Source organism: Uloborus diversus, chromosome 8, assembly GCF_026930045.1.
Source record: "Uloborus diversus isolate 005 chromosome 8, Udiv.v.3.1, whole genome shotgun sequence".
NCBI lineage: Eukaryota > Metazoa > Arthropoda > Arachnida > Araneae > Uloboridae > Uloborus > Uloborus diversus.
Genome location: NC_072738.1, coordinates 24832888 through 24851767, shown reverse-complemented (window position 1 = coordinate 24851767; position 18880 = coordinate 24832888). Strand labels below are relative to the sequence as shown.

The window sequence follows — 18880 nt, the reverse complement described above, 5'->3', positions numbered from 1 at the left end:
GGTACTCTTTAATTAAAAACAATTGGAGGGGAGAGGATATTAAAGGTTTTATTTGCGCTTTTAGTTTCATAATTTCATAATTGATCGTGCAAGTTAAAAAGAAGTAGTACTTCAATTAAACCGATCTGCAAACACATCTTTTCACTTAATTTTATCCGCGTTTAGTTGCATTAATGTTTGGAATGTAATACGTACCTAATGATCAGGAACAGAGTCGGAAGAATAAGGACATGCGGCACGGAATTTTACAGCAAACTTTGGCAACGTCTTGAAATGGAATCGAATGGGGATCTGTGGGAACAAAATAGGCGAGTAAGAACAGTGCAATTGAAATTGTTTCATTAATAGCACTGCGTTCTCATAATAATTATAACAGTAATAATAACTGAATAAATAAATAAATTATATGTGTGTGTGTGTGTGTGTGATTGTGTGTAATATGTTCTTTTTCTGCTCTTCGAAGATAGAGAGCGGCTTTTGTTATTCAGGGATTCAGGCTTCGATGAAGAAAAAGGCTTTTGTCTTTTTTCTGGTACGAAAACAAGTTTAAAATTTGTGGATTCCAGCGCATTGTGGTGTGGATGGCAAAGGACAAGCCGACCTGTTTGCAAAAAAGTACCTATGGTTCTACCAATGATTAAAACCAGTTTTTTTTTTCAACTGCAAAACTCATCAATAAACACGCCTATAACAATCAAAAAGATCTAGTGTCAAAAAAAAAAAAAAAAAACCTCCTAAAAAGTTTATTAAAGGCTACCTAAGTGAATGTCCCTGATTTGCCCAGTCTTACAGTTGTGGCGACGGCAATTACGCAGATTTGTTTTTTGTTGAAGCTTGATTGTTGAACACGCGTCAGTGGACATAACTTTTATTTTCAAGGTAGACCGTACAAAGTCGGGTGACGCAGCTAGTAATCCTTACTAATATTACAAATGTGAAAGTGGCTTTGTTTGTTTATTTGTTACCTTTTCATGCCTTAACTACCCAACCGATCATCATGAAATTTGTATATACGTTGTCATGGGTGCCAGGGTGCTGAACATAAGGCATCTTTCATTTAGAAGAAAAACGATTCCATGATTTTTATTTCAATTTTAAAGAAAATCATAAATTTGCGAATATCTCATCGAAAAAAAGTCATATTTACTCCACTTTTGCCAGTTGGTTGAGGAAAAGAGGTGCAACATTTCTATTTTGTAAATCAAATTAATTCCTTTCAAATCAAATTAATGGCAATGGAATTGTCGAAGGCTGAAAAAAAAAAAAAAAAAAATTAAAAATTAATTTGAATTTTGACATCTGAAATTCAAATTATGTTTTTCGCAATCACGAGTGTGTGTGTGTGTATGTAGGCGTGTGTGTTTGTGCCTGCGTGCAGGTATGAGTGTGTGGGCAGTTGTGTGTATGAGTGTTTGTGGTGGGGGGGGGGGGAATGTGTATGTGTGTGTAGGCATGAGTGTGTGGGTAGTTGTGTGTAGGTGTGTGTGTATGTGTAGGTGTCTGTATGTATGCGTGTGTGTGTATGTGTTTGTGTATGTGTGTAGGTGTATGTATGTGTTTGTGTATGTGTGTAGGTGTATGCATGTGTTTATGTATGTGTGTAGGTGTATGTACACTGTTAAAACTACAGGATGCATTCGGCACCTTTCAGGGGAGAAACGCTTGGCGGCACCCAATACGGAGCCGAAATCGCACCTCTAAATAGGGTGAAAAACAGGCACCTTTTAAAAACTAGACAGCCGGAGTGAAGAAAAGGAACCTTCGGAGAGAGAAATGGCACCCTTACTATAGATCCTCCTCCCCCCTCCCCCGTATTGTGTGCGTTTTTGAATACAGTTGTGTATTTTTTTTTTCTTTTTTTTAAGTTTTGTTTTGATTTATGATATTTTACGTTTTGGACATTTTCACATTGAACTCGGTATTGGGAATGCTTAAAACATGTAATTACAGCATTTGATCATATTTCAGAGCTTTCAACATAGTTAAGAAGTGCTCATAGCTTTAATTCATCTGATCGTGCTCTAACTCAGTGTTTCTCAACCTCTTTTGACACACGGGAGCGGTAAAAGCAAATGAAAAACTTTGCGGACCGGTGAAATCTTTATCGTTTTCTTAAAAATTCATAAAATAAATAATATGAATAATAACTGTGGGGCGTTAAAAAACATGTGAAAAAATTCAGGGTTCTGATGGTTTTTTTTAACAAAAAGTAATGTTAAAAATTAATAAAACAATAAATATCTACCCCTCCACTTGGTATCAAAGATCTGTCACAAATACGTTATAATTTAAAAACGAGTAATTTTTTAAAACATGTGAGAAATTATACATTTACTAAAACATGACGTATTCCGAAAATGAAGCATAGCTGTACTTATGGATTATTTACATGATGAGCCAAAAATATTCAGGGATATTACAATTACGGAAGAAAAAAATCGTTTCATAAACGTTAATCAAGAGTAACAAAATAAAATGCACATAAAGTTTTTCAACCAGTTAAATAAAAAACCAAAAGGAATTTCTAACGCTATCGAGCATCAACCGCTAACAGGAAATGATTCTAACCTTGAATGAGAAAGCAAAAAAAAAAAAAAAAAAGGAGCTAGACTGAGAGATATTTTTTTTCTCTCGCTAGCTTTCTGTTATAATTACGAAGCACAAGAAACATTTTTATTAAGGTTCTTTTGGTGATTAATAAAAGCTGCTTATCGAGTATTCAAGAAAGTAATGACAGATATTTTTAGTAGCGTTTTGAATGATGGAAATTTCACGATAGTAACGGTAAACGGGAACTAGAAGACTAACGGTTACTGAAAAGCAATAAATGCACTTTTAAACACTTAACTATGTTTGAAAGCCCTAAAAGCTACAAAGTGATCAAAAGCTGTACTTACTTGTAATTTCGGATAATTAATCCTAGAAAAGTTGTGTTTTAATCCAATAGTGTACTTCATTCAATGTGAGAGACACACAAACGCAATCATTATTTGTCCGCCATATTGAGGTGGTTGAATGTATTTCTAAAGCAAAAAGCGCATGCGCAATGAGTCTTTCTGCGATTGCATGCTGTTTTGGCTCCTCTGCTCTATTTTCTGGCCTGCATTGCTCCTTCAGGCACTATGCTTTCACCTTAGAGGGAATATTTTCACTCGTCTGGAACCCCTGGTTATAACAGTGTATGCGTTTGTGTATGTGTGTAGGTGTATGTATGCGTGTGTATGTGTTTGTTTGCACGTGCGTGTATGTTTGCGTGTAAGTGTAGGATATTGACGCAACCTGGAGACGACTTTCGCTATAGGAACAGCATCGTGAAGCGGCCGGTCCACGGTGATGGTGCGGAGGGTGGCGGTGGGAAAATAAAATGATAGGACATCAAAACAGTCAAATGAAAGCAATAAGCAATCTTGATTGCTCAAAAAAACAGTGGGGAGCTATCTTCAAAAAATTATGATTGGGGGTCATGTTTCGACGCAGGGTGTCAGTTTACTAAGAATTCAGCAAGAAAGGTTTTGGAAACATTTAAAAAGTTTTTCATTTGTGTAACTGCCAGTCATACTTACAGCAAATAGCTGATATTTATGCAAATAAATCCATTCTCGCATGATATACGATTGCGTCACAAATAACCGTTACCTATTGTCAGCACCACAAAACAATAACCTATAGAAGATTACAGACTTCGGTTAAATTAATATCATCGTTAATTTATGTCATCCGAAGGCCAACCTAGCTGAAAACACTCTCGATCACTCTCCTTTCGAAAATTTTTTTTCTTCAAAATCGGTCCATCGGTTTAGGCGCTAGAGTGCCACACACAGATACACAGACATGTCAAATTTATAACCCCCCTTCCTTTGTGTGTCGAGGGTTAAAAATGAGCTTCTAAATTCGTGCAAGTATGCAAGTTTTTCAATTCATTGGCACAAATAAGACATTTTTACGCATGTATTTGCACTTACTCCCGGAATTTTAAACTGGTTTTTCTTGTGATATACTCCACTATAAAGAACCATCATGCAGCATCGGGACGATCCCGAAAGGGGGGGGGGGCGCAATCTCTTAAGTTTGAAAGGGGTTCCAGACCCCGAAGATACGCTACTGACTTCAGACGACTTCAATCATGTTAGAGGGAGGAAGTTTCGAAAATGACTTCGAAATTGAAGTTCTAAAACGCAATTCTTTAGGACACCTCTTTCAACGTTAGAGGGAAAGGAATTAGGTTCGAAGACCTTCTCGGATAAATCTCTATATTTTAGTTGTGTTAGATAAACATAGTGTGGCACCCACCCCTCAAACATACATAAATTGGATACGTAGTAAGAGGTAAGTAAAAAAAAATAAGCAACCGCCCCCTCTTTGAACAATTTCTCTATCCGCTCTCGAGAAGTGCGCCAGAGTACGAGTGAAAACACGGAAGCAACCAATGTCAGGCTACTTGTGAGCAAATTCAGACGAACATTTAGCGTGGTTCCCTGATGGGCGACCAACAGCGCCTGACGATACCGGTTAGTCTCAAAAAATGTCCCAAATAAAAGGATAGCAAGTGGATGACCGCAGGTAGAATTTTGAGCCAGTCCCTGTACTGCTTGCTTGGCGAGTAAGCAGTGTTGGCCTAGCAGCTGGTTGGAATGTAAATGGTTGCAACTGAAAACCATTAACTTAAACCCACCCCTTACCACGTGCTGAGCTAGCAATATCAGTCAACAGCTGGTTGTAATGTAAACGGTTGATATTTAAAATCCCTACTCCCGGCAATAAGCTGGGTCATTGGATTTCTTCGTTAAATACGCCCTTTGTGTAACTTTGTCAAACATATCTATCAATTGAATCATATCATATCTAGTTAGAATGTAAACGGTTGCAATTGAAAATCCTTGGCTTAAAAACGCCATTTATCACGTGCCAACTAGCTAGCAGTATTAGTCAACAGCTGGTTGTAATGTAAACGGTTGATATTTAAAATCCTTACTCCCGGCAATAAGCTGGGTCATTGGATTTCTTCGTTAAATACGCCCTTTGTGTAACTTTGTCAAACATATCTATCAATTGAATCATATCATATCTAGTTGGAATGTAAACGGTTGCAATTGAAAATCCTTAGCTTAAAAACGCCATTTATCACGTGCCAACTAGCAAGCAGTATTAGTCAACAGCTGGTTGTAATGTAAACGGTTGATATTTAAAATCCTTACTCCCGGCAATAAGCTGGGTCATTGGATTTCTTCGTTAAATACGCCCTTTGTGTAACTTTGTCAAATATATCTATCAATTGAATCATATCATATCTAGATCCTAAAATCCTTACGACCAAACGGCACGACCATGAGGGTCACGGATTTGGACAAAATTCTATATATATGTTCATTCCCACTAGATATGAGCCCAGGTAAAGCGGTTTGACTGCATAGGCCGTAGTTTGGTTAAAACGAGGGTCCAAAGTTGCTAGTTTGGTCCCAGAAATGCAATAGCGTTTCCATTGGAATTTCAGACTTCGACACTGTGTTCGATGTTACTACACATTTGTCATCTTTTGTTAGTACAACGAGAGGAATAGAGAACACCTATTTATTTATAAGCATTACTTAAGTTACTTGAATAGTCGAAACGATCTCGTATTTTTGTTTTTGTATGTGCCATGTGCACATACAATACGCTACATAACAATTAGAGCTTTTTCTCCTTCTCCCAGTTTCTTCTCATCATTGTGGAACATCTTTGATAGCAGACGATAAATGTTCAGTTAAAGTTAATGTTTTCATTAGCGAACGATAAATACTTTTTACTAGCAGAGAATTAATATAAAACGAAAATAATTAGTTTCATTTGAAAACGATAAATACTTTTTACTAGCATAGAATTAATATAAAACGAAAATAATTAGTTTCGTTTGAAAACGATAAATATCCTGTAACTATGTTATTTTTGCATGCAAATTATTGAAATTAAAAGTAGAGTCGAATTTAAATTTGAGAACCACTTATTAAACATTGTTATTCACCGTTGTACCGATCCCACTTCTTGTGTAAAGACGACAAGAGAATGCATGGTCTTTTAGAGACGTTTAATGACATCAATATTTACAGCTATATTACAAATTACAGATTATTTAATGTTACAAAGATATTTTGAACTGCGTGAGCCACTCCGCGACTCACCAGCATCTCTGCTCTACGAGTGTCTCCCTCTTTGACCTATTTACTTTCTCTTATATACGGGGAATCGTTTGGCGGGGAATGCACCCCTGTTTACAACAGTCAGACGATGTTGACAAGGTGGTGGAAAAATGTTCCCTATAGTGTCACAGACATCATATCACAACAAACGAAGAAAGTTTATGTGCACAACAAATGTCCAGCTTCGGATAGAATTCAGCAATTCTGAAGATCTAATTTCGAACATTTCTCAGAAAAGGGGAGCAAAAACCGTATTTACGTGTGGTCTTATACTTATCCAGCTCCCATACTGGTGACAGATATAAAACACCCGCGTAACATGTTTTTCTCACGATGAGTGTGGTCTGGGAAAGAATTTCTAGACCGACCACACACATTGAATCACAACAGCAAACAATCTGGAGAAATCGCATCGGTATACCGTAATTAATTCAAAGGTAAGTGCATGCAAATGGCTCATACTGAAGTACAATAGCACACAAAGAGGTAAAAATGGGAATTCTTAAGGAAACTCCATTGCATTTCTGGGTCCGAATTATCAACTTTGGAACCCCGTTGCAGCCGAACTAGGACCTATGCAGTCAAACCGCTTTACCTGGACTCATACCTAGTGGGAATTGTCCGATATCTGGGATTTTGTCTAAATCCGTGACCCTCAAGGTCGTGCCGTTTGGTAGTTAGCTTAAAAACGCCATTTATCACGTGCCAACTGAGCTAGCAGTATTAGTCAACAGCTGGTTGTAATGTAAATGGTTGCTTTTGCAAATCCCAACACTGCAAAAACGATTCAGGAACGTTCCTGGAAATAATGGGCAGCTGATTTGCACAACGCGAATTTCTCTGAATTTTTCAGTATACTTCCAAGATAATGTCCGGAATGTTACTGAATTTCAGCGAAAAACATTCCTAGATTTTGCAAGATATGTTACTTTTCTCCGCACACACCCCACCACTTAGCTGTAAGCCTAGGTTCCACCAGCTAAGTGGTGGGGTGTGTGCGGAGAAAAGTAACATATCTTGCAAAATCCAGGAACGCTTTTTTTTTACAGCGAAAAACGTTCCTGGATTTTGCAAGATATGTTACTTTTCTCCACACACACCTCACCACTTAGCTGGGGGTGTGTGGAAAAAATAACATATCTTGCAAAATCCAGGAACGTTTTTCGCTGAAATTCAGTAACATTCCGGATTTTATCTTGGAAGCATACTGAAAAATTCAGAGATATTCCCGTTAAAAGCCAGTTGTGTCTTTGGAAATTCGAGTAAACTTAAGAAAGTATAATATAATAGCTCGGCATCTTCCTGATTTATCAAGAAAGTTCCAAGAGCATTATAGCAAACATGGCCGAAGCTAAGCCAGAATTGCTGGTAAGTAACGATAATTTTACCCGCTTGCAAAGTAACGCAGTTCATACTTATTCGCTTCTTTTGGGAGCTTAATTAGCATGGACGGACCGTAGTTGAACTGAAGCCGATACACTTTACAAATACGCTCAGTTAATCTTTAAACTGGGAGCTAAAAATATTTTTCACTACAATGAAAAGTCTGCATTCGTGCGACTTGTAGCAATTCAGGAAACTTTTTGACTATGATGCTTGATTTTTCCAGGAAGTGGATAAAAACCATCAAAATCCCGAAACGTAACACAGAAATACCCAGTAACGTTTTGGATTTTTTTTAACAGTGAATAAGCTGGGTCATTTCATTTCTTTGTTAAACGCGCCCTTTGTGAAACACATCAATTCAATTACATCATATCAATAATCTTACACGGCTGGTTTTCTAGTCCTTGACTTCTTTTCCTAATAGAACAAGCTCTAGCAATGACTCGTAATAGATCTTCCCCGGTGCAGACATGCACCATTTCTTCGAGCATCTGCTGGTGTCGCATCAGGTTGTTGCTCTTCGTATTTCTAATCAAGAGTATGGAGAGTACTAGGGTATATAAAATCTGAAAGAAAAAGAGAATGAAAAACTTGTAGAATTGATTGTTATCAGCCTACTTCCAGCAAAAAGGTTTATTTATTTATTTACTTATTTTTTTAAAGAATGAATAGAAGACTTAACGTACTTAAAAAATACCGTTTTCCTAATCTCTATTATTATTTTTAATTTGATTCATTTAACAGAAAAGTTAAAAGCATATAGAAATAAAAATTCTGGCAGCTGGGTATTAGCTGGGCATTGAGTGTGTCTATCGGTCCATTGAATGTCGGTTTTCCCTTCTCCCTTAACCCTGCATAGACCAATTAGAACAAACCATTTTTTATGCAAGAGATCTCATCCTGAATACCCATTTCCTCTCTTTTTTTTTATTCGGACAATTTTTGTTCAATTTCGAACAGTTCAAAAAAATCAGCACAAGCTGCCCGGTTTGCTTCAGGTATAAACTTTATTTGAAAGAGCTTTTGAAGAAGAATGTTAATAATGTTTTTCAAATTGGCTACTTCAAAGGCATTTTTGAATTTTTCAAAAAAAAAAAAAATGCCCATAGAGCCTACGGGAGAACTTATAATCACTTAGACTACATCATTAAGACTACAAAAAAAAAAAAAAAAAAAACATTAAAAATCGTAGAGAATCTGATTATATTTTCCCCAAAATCTTATGTAGTTACTCTCAGCTCATATGACTTGCGAAAGTCTCTCTAAAATTGCAAGGATAAAACAGATTTAACAGTTACAGTCAAGTGCCCATACTTGGAACAGTTTTGAACTTTTGCTTTTAGTAGCATATTAATCAAATGTTTTCCATTCAAACGAAGTATTCTATTTTTAGGATGTCTCTTTTACTACTTCATCTCAAGACAAGGTATAGATGTGTTGTATAGATATGTCTCTTTACAAATAAAACAAAAAAATGTTCATTGTACCAAGTTGGGAGCTCCCTCCCTAACTTGGGACACTTATTTTGATCTTTCTTTCATGTGTTCAGCAATAGGTTACGGTCTGGGACACCAACTATCATTTTAAAGAAATTTATTTTACAACCCAATAAATAAAAAAATATCATTTGATAGAAACAATATAATCTTGTAAACTTTCAATGATTTCAGAATGTACACCTCCCCTGAAAACATTGAATGTCCCCTAGTCTTCTCAGTTCTTTCGAATGTAATATTTCTGCTTTCCCCTCTATATTTGGAAGCATAACAGCAATTGGTGAACCCAAATATTTATTAACACAGCTCATTTTTAGCTCTCCATGTTCCTTATTTCACATCTTGTCACATTCATTTTCATTCCTTTACTATGCGTGAAATTTACTACAAATAAATTAGCCTCATCCATACTTTGAGACTTATTTACTTTAGTAGAACTTTAGTAGTTAGTATGTAATACTTTGTGAAAACGTCTTTTGCTCATCAATAGGTTCAAATTCTTTTAACCATGATAACTGTTCTGTCTTGTTATTGTCCTGACACATTTATTGTCATCAGTATAGCCTTCAATTTATAAAGTTTTGTATCTATACTTTTTGTTAATACAATTATACACTTTATTTGCTCAAAAATTCCTTATAGACACTTTTTATGAATGGGGTTGTTTCCTTCAGTCAAAAGTACTACTTTTAGTCATTGAAACTGATAGAATGAGTAAAAATAAATAAATAAATAAATAACATGGGCCCAGAAAATACTTTCATTTTCCCAACAGTTATTTTTAAATTAATTTTTTTAAATGCCCGATTTTTCAAACAAGGCGTGGTCTTTATGACGTCACAAATGATGCACTTTGGCCCAGATGTTTACCGCATTTCCACGTTATGATAATCAAGAAGCGAATCAAATATTGCGCTCTACGCTTGCGATGCTATCAACCATATCGTTGCCAGTACACGTGAGTAAAGATGCAAATTAAATATTATGCTTTTTGAATGGCAACGCTGAATGGCATTTTATCATTTGTGACGTCATCCGGCAGAAGCGTAAACAATGAAAGCGCTCCGATTTAAGTAATTTTTTTAAAATATTAAATTTGGTGAAATAATTTTAAAAATGGTCAGATCCTATGTTTTTAAGCATGCTCTTTCAGGAAAAAAAATACTTTTAAAATTTTGGAAACGACCCCATTAGTATCCCAATTTGGAACTGTATTCCAAATTTGGAGCGTATTTGCAATTTCTCAAATTTATGAATAAATAAGTTCAACTGAATTGGTTGGGTGGAAATGACTTTGCTCAAATGAGGCACAGGTGCGTAGCCGAGATGAATTGTGAAACAAATTAAAACTAATGCTGCTTAGTTAGCGTAGGTATCCAAAGTTATTTCCATACTTAAAAATCACGTATGTTTTCAAAATTTTCAAAATCATAAAAATAACCGAAAAAACTGATGCATCAAAGTTCAACTAACATAACCTCAAAGACTAACTATTCATTAATTCTGTAACACCATTTATTTCTTACTGGTGAAGTACGAACAGATGTACCAGCCCTCAAACTAAATTCGGCAAAATATCCCAAGTTATAATCTAAGATCACACTGGGCTTGACTTACCCTCATCTTTCCTAAAATTATTGTTACCATAAGTAAAGAGTAAAAGTTGTAAAAAAGAAAAAGAAAAAAAAAAAGAAAACGTGAAAGTAAGAATTTCTACGTCTTTCACGTGAACTAATCAAGGTTGCCGGGGGTTGAATGATGCCTAAAGGTGAGGGTAAAATGAGCAATTTACCCTCATCGAGTTTCCGAAAATAGTTATCATAAATGAGAGTAAAAGATGGAAATAAAAGACTTAAGTAAGGTTGCCTACCTTTTTCCGCTCCCTAAGCAGGGTTGTCAAGGGATAAAAGGTTTTCAATGAAAGAGATAATTTACCCCTCATCGAGGCTCTAAAAATTGTTGTCATAAATGAAGAGTTAAAGCTGTAAAGAAAACGTTAAAATAAGGTTGCGTACCTTTTTCCGGTTCCTAACCACGGTTGTCAGAGGCTGAAAGGTGCCCAAAAACGAGAAATTTACCCTCATCGAGTTTCCACATAAGTTACATAAAAAAAAAATGTAGGCAAAAATATCACAAAACCAAGGTTGCCTATGCAAAAGTGATCCAATCATAGGGTTGTCGCTGTTCGAAGTTTCAATATTGAAAGCTTAGTTAATCTTTTTTTGGTGAATTTTTTGTTTTAATATTTTGATGTGACTATTAGTGTCAATCAATAGATTGCTTTATTTAAAAGTTAAATTTTAAATTTCATCAGTATTGATTTTGGCAACGTTTGACGATCCACTAAGCATTTCACTTTGACCGTAGTTGAAAAGAGTTGAAAATGAGCCAGAACATATATCTGTCACGGAAAAGTAGCATCACCCTTATCCGGGCTTTCGTGGCTTGTACATAGAGTACAAAATCCTTTCCGCTGAAATTTATCCTTTCACCTTAATGCAACAATGTTTAAAAAATCGTAATTTCAAAAAGATATGATAGGATACATTAAAATTTTGGCTTTTAAAAGTTTTTTCTTTTAAAAGCTTATTTCTTGTTAGTTTTTTTTAAAGCACTCTATTATACTTGGCCTGATTGTCACGGAGAAATCCGAGGCCTGGTTTTGCTTATATCTCTGCAACTAGATCATTTAAAGACTTCTGGATTTCACTAAATGATTTGCTTAATCTTAAGGTACAACTTAGCGCTGAAAAATTAAAATTCCAAAATAAAATTATTATTTCAGCTAGGATGAAAAACAGCAAATTTCTGGTAATTTCCCCATTAAATGTTTAAATATAAAACCCATTGTTACAAATTTTGTTGCCTTGCAACAGTAATGTTAAAAGCAATCATAATGAAAATTTTGAATCAAGGATTCTCTGAAGCAAGCATGAAATTAGCAAGCGTAAATCCTAGAGAGGAACAAGGATTAAATTTTAGTGCCAACTGCTTAAAGTTTTAGACACGTATATAGGTATATTCAGTAAATTACTCCCCAATAGCCAGGGCTAAAGCAGAAATACACCACCAGCTCAGTCATTTCCAGCCGAGGACTGGATAACCTTTTCCCCTTTTAGTACAAGTATTTATATGAAAAAATAAGCTGAAGTTTCGTGATGGTAAAATCATTCTATTTCTGAAATACATTTACACTGAAAAGAAAAAAATAACAGATTTTTTTTTTTTAAATACAAATCACTTTTCATAATGCATTCAAAAAGACAAAATAACTTTTCTGGGTCAGAAAGGACTATTTAAGAACTAGCAAAAATACCCGGCGTTGCCTGGGTCAGTAATAATTATGAGAAAAAATCGTTACTTGCTTTTGTTTTCTGGTTTAAGTGAAAGAATTTAAAACACATCTTTTTGACGTGATTAAAAATCGAGTTTCTTCCTTACCCATAAAAGTAAAATAGCAATAAGTATAAAGAACAAAGTAGTATTGATTTAGAAACGAAAGCACTATATTTAAGCATATACAAATTTCCAAAACATGAAATTATTCTTCTCATGTTTAAAAAGATTAATCTGTTGATACTTTTTTTTTTAACATGGAGTCTAAAACCTTCTCTGTATTGCTATTGAAGTTGTTCGTAATCCCCTTATACTTGCTTTCGTTATTTTGGGAAATTTCAATCATTGTGGGCTCTTGGTGCGATTTTACCGAATTTGCGGGAATCGTTTTGGGATACCTTCGATGATGCTCCCTCCTTCTTTCCTTACTTTGTAAAATGATATGATATTAATTTTCGTTACAAAGATATTATCGCCAGGTGCTGAGATACTTTTGGTCACCATAAAATGGTGCTAAAGAGTTTCATGCGAAATGTTTCCAAAATAAGTAGTAAAATTTGGCGATTGTTTGAAATTGTGCAAAAAAGAAAATTAATGGAAGTTTTTGTGCTGTTTATGGATTTGCCTAATTTAGTTGCAGGATTATTTAACACAGTAAAGAAAGTTTTTTAAAGATTCTTTGATTGGTGATATTTTGTTTACATGGTGAAAGCTGAGAAACATTATGACGTAGTCTTCGGCTTCAAAAACAGTGACGTTGAAAAAAAATGCCAAATGCATCAGCTACGGAAATCTTTCTGCAAAAATTTTGGCGATCTGCTGGTTGATTGGATAATGAGTAAGTGTTCAATCAGCATAAATAATAATAAACACCATTAATTATATTAAAGTTCCATTTAAATGGAAAATGATCAGCCAAGTCATGTATTATTTGCCAATCTTGTGCAAAAATCTTACTTCAAGATTTGACTTGAGAAAAGCCTTGAACAGTCACGAAAAGCAATGATAGTCAACAATACAACAATTGTCGCTATCGACAGGGAGTTGAGATGATACGCTAAATACTGTATTGAGTTGAGGAAAGCCTTCGAACATGGAACTAAAAAGCTCATAACTCGTTTTTTATTCTGCTTAGAAATTTCGAACAGGTGCCATCTTCAGCAGAAAAATCAGTGCTTTCGATGGTTATATAATGTAAATATGTGCAAGTATTTTCTCATCCCAATATTAGAGAATTTATACGAAAATTGTACTTTATTGCCCCCCTAAGGGGTTTTCCCCCCATAACGGGACGAAAACTACCCTATGTGTTATTCTGATGCATCTTACTAATATTATATATGCGAAAGTTTGTCTGTATGGATGTATGGATGTATGGATGGATGTATGGATGTTTGTTACTCTTTCACGCAAAAACTACTGAACGGATTTTGATGAAACTTTACAATAATATAGCTTATGCATCAGAATAACACATAGGGTAGTTATCGTACCGTTATGGGGGCAAAACCCCCTTAGGGGGGCAATAAAACACAATTTTTGTATAAATTCTCTAATATTGGGATGAAAAAATACTTGCACATATTTACATTATATGTCCATCGAAAGCTCTGATTTTTCTGCTGAAGATGGCACCTGTTCGAAATTTCTAAGTAGAATAAAAAACGAGTTATGAGCTTTTTAGATCCATGTTCGAAGGCTTTCCTCAACTCAATACAGTATTTAGTGTATCATCTCAACTCCCTGTCGATAGCGACAATTGTTGTATTGTTGACTTTCTTTGCTTTTCGTGATTGTTCAAGGCTTTTCTCAAGTCAAATCTTGAAGTAAGATTTTTGCACAAGATTGGCAAATAATACATGATTTGGCTGATGATTTTCCATTTAAACGGAACTTTAATGTAATTAATGGTTTTTATTATTATTTATGCTAATTGAACACTTACTCATTATCCAAACAACCAGCAGATCGCCAAAATTTTTGCAGAAAGATTTCCGTAGCTGATGCGTTTGGCAGTTTTTTCAACGTTGCTGTTTTTGAAGCCGAAGACTACGTCATAATGTTTCTCAGCTTTCACCATGTAAACAAAATATCGCCAATCAAAGAATTTTCAAAAGACTTTTTTTACTGTGTTAAATAATCCAGCAACTAAATTAGGCAAATCCATAAACAGCACAAAAACTTCCATTAATTTTCCTTTTTCCACAATTTCAAACAATCACCAAATTTTATTACTTATTTTGGTAACATTTCGGATGAAACTGTTTAGCGCCATTTTATGGTGACCAAAAATATCTCAGCATCTGGCGACGATATCTCTGTAACGAAAATTAATATCATATCGTTTTACAAAGTAAGGAAAGAATGGGGGAGCATCATCGAAGGTACCTCGAAACGACTTTCGCAAATTCGGTAAAATCGCACCAAGAGCCACAATGATTGAAATTTCCCGAAATAACTAAAGCAAGTATAAGGGGATTACGAGCGCAGCTACTTTTTTTTAATCACTTCGTACTTAATTAGCCATACAGAGAAGGTTTTAGACTCCATGTTAAAAAAAAAGTATCAACAGATTAATCTTTTTAAACATGAGAAGATTAATTTCATGTTTTTTAAATTTGTATATGCTTAAATATAGTGCTTTCGTTTCTAAATCAATACTACTTTGTTCTTTATACTTATTGCTATTTTAGTTTTATGGGTAAGGAAGAAACTCGATTTTTAATCACGTCAAAAAGATGTGTTTTAAATTTTTTTACTTAAAACAAAAAACAAAAGCAGGTAACGATTTTTTCTAATAATTATTACTGACCCAGGCAACGCCGGGTATTTTTGCTAGTAAGCTATATTATTGTAAAGTTTCATCAAAATCCGTTCAGTAGTTTTTGCGTGAAAGAGTAACAAACATCCATACATCCATACAGACAAACTTTCGCATATATAATAGTAGTAAGATTCCTGTAGTTTTCGAAAATTACAAGAAAATGACACCCCAAACGAAGAAAAGTGCGGTTCCAGTCATTTCAAACCAAGCTTTCCCAATAAGAAAAACATGTATGTTTCAACACTCAAAGTTATGATTGAAAGCTAGACAATGATAAGAAATTCTCTTCATGACTTGAGCAGCACTTTTCTTCGTTTGTGGTGTCATTTTCTTGTAATTTTCGAAAACTACATTAATTCTTAAATAGTCCTTTCGGACCCAGAAAAGTTATTTCGTCCGTTTGAGTGCATTATGAAAAGTGCTTAGTATTTTTTAAAAAATTCTGTTGTTTGTTTCTAGAAGCAGAAAAAGAAAGTTATGGTTATCCATAAACATAGAAATGCAATTTCCCGTAAACGTGCCACCGACGAAAGTTAGAGATTGCTTTCACTTTACTTCACACTCAATCAATCAAAGTTAGAGTGATTTTCTCTACTTCTGAGGTTGGAAGCAATAATAAAGGAGGTCGCATAAGTCGACAAACCAGTAAATGCATTTTTTTATATTGTTGTCATTGTTTCAATTTTGTTTTATTGCATTATGCGCGTTGCAAAAATCGAGAAGGATAACATTAATTCGTTTGTTTATTGTTTTACATAAGACATTTTAATGAAAAATATGTTTCTATTTACACAAGGACAATAACATGTTTCAAAATTGCATACTTAAATACCACTTCAAAAGAAGACAAGAGAGCAGATTTTTTTTTAATACCTTTTTTTCTGTGCATTTTAATTACATTGCGAAGAAATTCGTGAGAAAAATTATCATACAATGTTATAAACAAGGCATCAACATTTCGAAAAGCCCTTAGCCAAACTCCTTTTTTGGGACCCCAGGAAGGCAAGCTTTACAATTTTAGCCATTGGCTAAAACAATTTTAGCCACGCCGGGGGGGGGGGGGGGGGGACTTAAAAAGCGGGGGCTCTAGGCCACGGCTTAGTTAGCCTAATCAGTAATCAGTAACTGGTTATAAAAAGCTATCATATAGCAATTATACGTAAAAGGATTTTAAACTCTAAATCAAAATGAAGAGGAGTATTTGCTTTTGTTTCTTATTTGAAAGTAATTGAGTGTTTCTGTATTGGTATCTGGATTTTATGTTGATAACTGATGATAGTTCGACACTGATATGTCTTATTTTAAACGTCCAGATTGTTTCCCAAGCAACAACTTTGAAATTAATTTTCGAAATGTCGCAATTTATTAGTTAATAAGTTTTTGCAGATAACCATATAAATAATAATTTTTATAATAATGGCAATATAATAATAGTAATAATCATAAAGTAATAATAATGATAATTATAATATTGATGATGATGACGGTGATTGCAATAACAATAATAATAATAATGATGATGGTAATAGCAATAATAATAATGATGATGATATTATTGCTAATAATATTAGTAATGGTGGCGACTGTGATGTTGACGGCGATCGTAATACAATAAAAATGATAATAATAGTAATGATGGTGGTTTATTAACAATAATAATAACATTAAATGATAGATAATAATAGTAATAATAATAATAATAATAATAATAATAACAAAAAAAATGATAATAACAGCAATAAAAAATATAATTACAATAAATGATAATAATAGAGATAAAAATAATAATGATGGTGAGAGCAATAATAATAATGATGATGATAATAATAATAATAATAGTAATGATGGTGACTATGATGATGACGGTGATCGTAATACAATAAAAATAATAATAATAGTAATTACCGTGGTTTATTAACAATAATAATAACAATAATGATAATAATAGTAATAATAATAGTAACAACAATAATGAAAAAATAGTAACACTTATAATAATAACGATAATTGGTAATAATAGCAATAACAACAATAATAATAATAATAAATGATAATAATAGCAATAACAACACCAATAAGAATAAAAATGATAATAATAATAAGGGAGACGGTAATAGTAATAACAATAATAATGATGGTGATAGTGGTAGTAGTTGTAATAGTAAAAATTATTATTAATGTTACTAAAATGAGAAAAGTAGTTGATCACTGAAGTATTAAGTTCAAAATCTTACCTTGATCCAAAATACATGAGCCATGGCTAGTTCTTCGCTGTTGCAGACAACTGCAGGGAATAAATCGGGAGACAATTAATCCGATATCTGTCTGGCCCGCAGATTTCAGATTTGAAGGGCATTTGCGGCTGAGGGTGGACGCGATAACAGATGCATCGAGCAGGTGGATTTAGCACATAGCTTCCGAACCTTCGTGCTAAGCATGTCAATAAATAAACAGAATGGAAGACATTGACTGTTCTTTTTTGATGCATCGAAGCAAATGGCGCTGAACTTGGCTTGTGGTTTTGGTGCTGCTTACTTTATAGAACGTCGTCTTACATGGGTATCGTTGCGGTTCTCAATTCGCCTTTGAAAGTATAAGCCGACTGTAATTAAATTGTGATAGTACTCCATGTCATATAAGAGTACACGTAAGCCTTAGGGTGGTTCAAAAAAAACTTTTTTTCAGCTAGAATCCAGGACACCCCCTGTTTTTTTTTTTTTTTAAAGACTTACTAAAAGTTTTATGCTGCAAAAGTTTTAGCTTCTTACTCAAATTTTAAGAGGGTGCTCAATGACCCCTTAATTTAACATTGCCGTAGCATAGAAAATGTTGCAAATTTAGAAACATTTATTTTCCCCAACTGTTTTTTTGTAAATAATTATTTTATTGCAATGTATATGCATATTACTAGTGTATCTTATAAGTTTTTCAGTTCAATGTTTAGTTTAATGTTTTTTCAGTTCAATGTATTTTTTAACCCCCCTCCCCATACTTACGAATTTTGGAGGAGGGGGTTGAGCACCCTGTTTCAGTTGAAATATAAGAAGCTACAATTCTTCCAGTATATTACTATCCACAAATCTAAAAATATTGAGGGGTGTCCTGTTATCTAGGAGAAACTTTTTTTTACATGTATTTCTGAATCACCCTAGTATGCCTGTCTTTTATGGAAATTAGTTCAATAAAAAAACGGGAGTCGAAAATCGAATGTTTTTTTTTTCTTTTTCTTTTTATTGGCGTGTTTATTCTTTTTTTGCGATCGGAATGGAAACTTAAAGGAATACTCTGCACCAATTCACGATAAATATTCTTTGAGATTGAAATTTAATGTAAGGTAAACACACCAGTAGTGGCCACTCCACGGTTTATATAAGAAAAAATAGGATTCCAGGTCTCCCAATGGATTTAAAAGTGCAGAAGGTATTATCAACAATCTCCCAAACATCGTGCATATCAAGGTGGTGTAACAATGAAACGGACTTGAAAACTAGCATTGTTCGCCATGTTTTTTCTTATCCCTACTGATATGCTGAGTGAGGCAGTTGGCAATGCTTTGGTAAGCTTTCAGCATATTGTTGACCGGAAAAATGTGCACATAGAGAGCATAAGTTGATAAACAATAAATTGTCTCATTGGTCTGAATTTTTAACTGTTTTTTTTTT

The 18880-nt window shown here is 34.2% G+C and overlaps 1 long non-coding RNA gene across 1 annotated transcript; it reads right to left on the bottom strand.

The window, feature by feature from the left end:
• Positions 1-214: 214 nt before the first annotated feature.
• LOC129228276 (uncharacterized) lies at positions 215-17538 on the bottom strand. Its single transcript, XR_008580911.1, has 3 exons — positions 17453-17538; positions 7948-8128; positions 215-291 (listed from the first exon to the last, which is right to left on the bottom strand). It is a non-coding gene; the product is annotated as an uncharacterized LOC129228276 (long non-coding RNA).
• Between the last annotated feature and the right edge of the window lie 1342 nt (positions 17539-18880).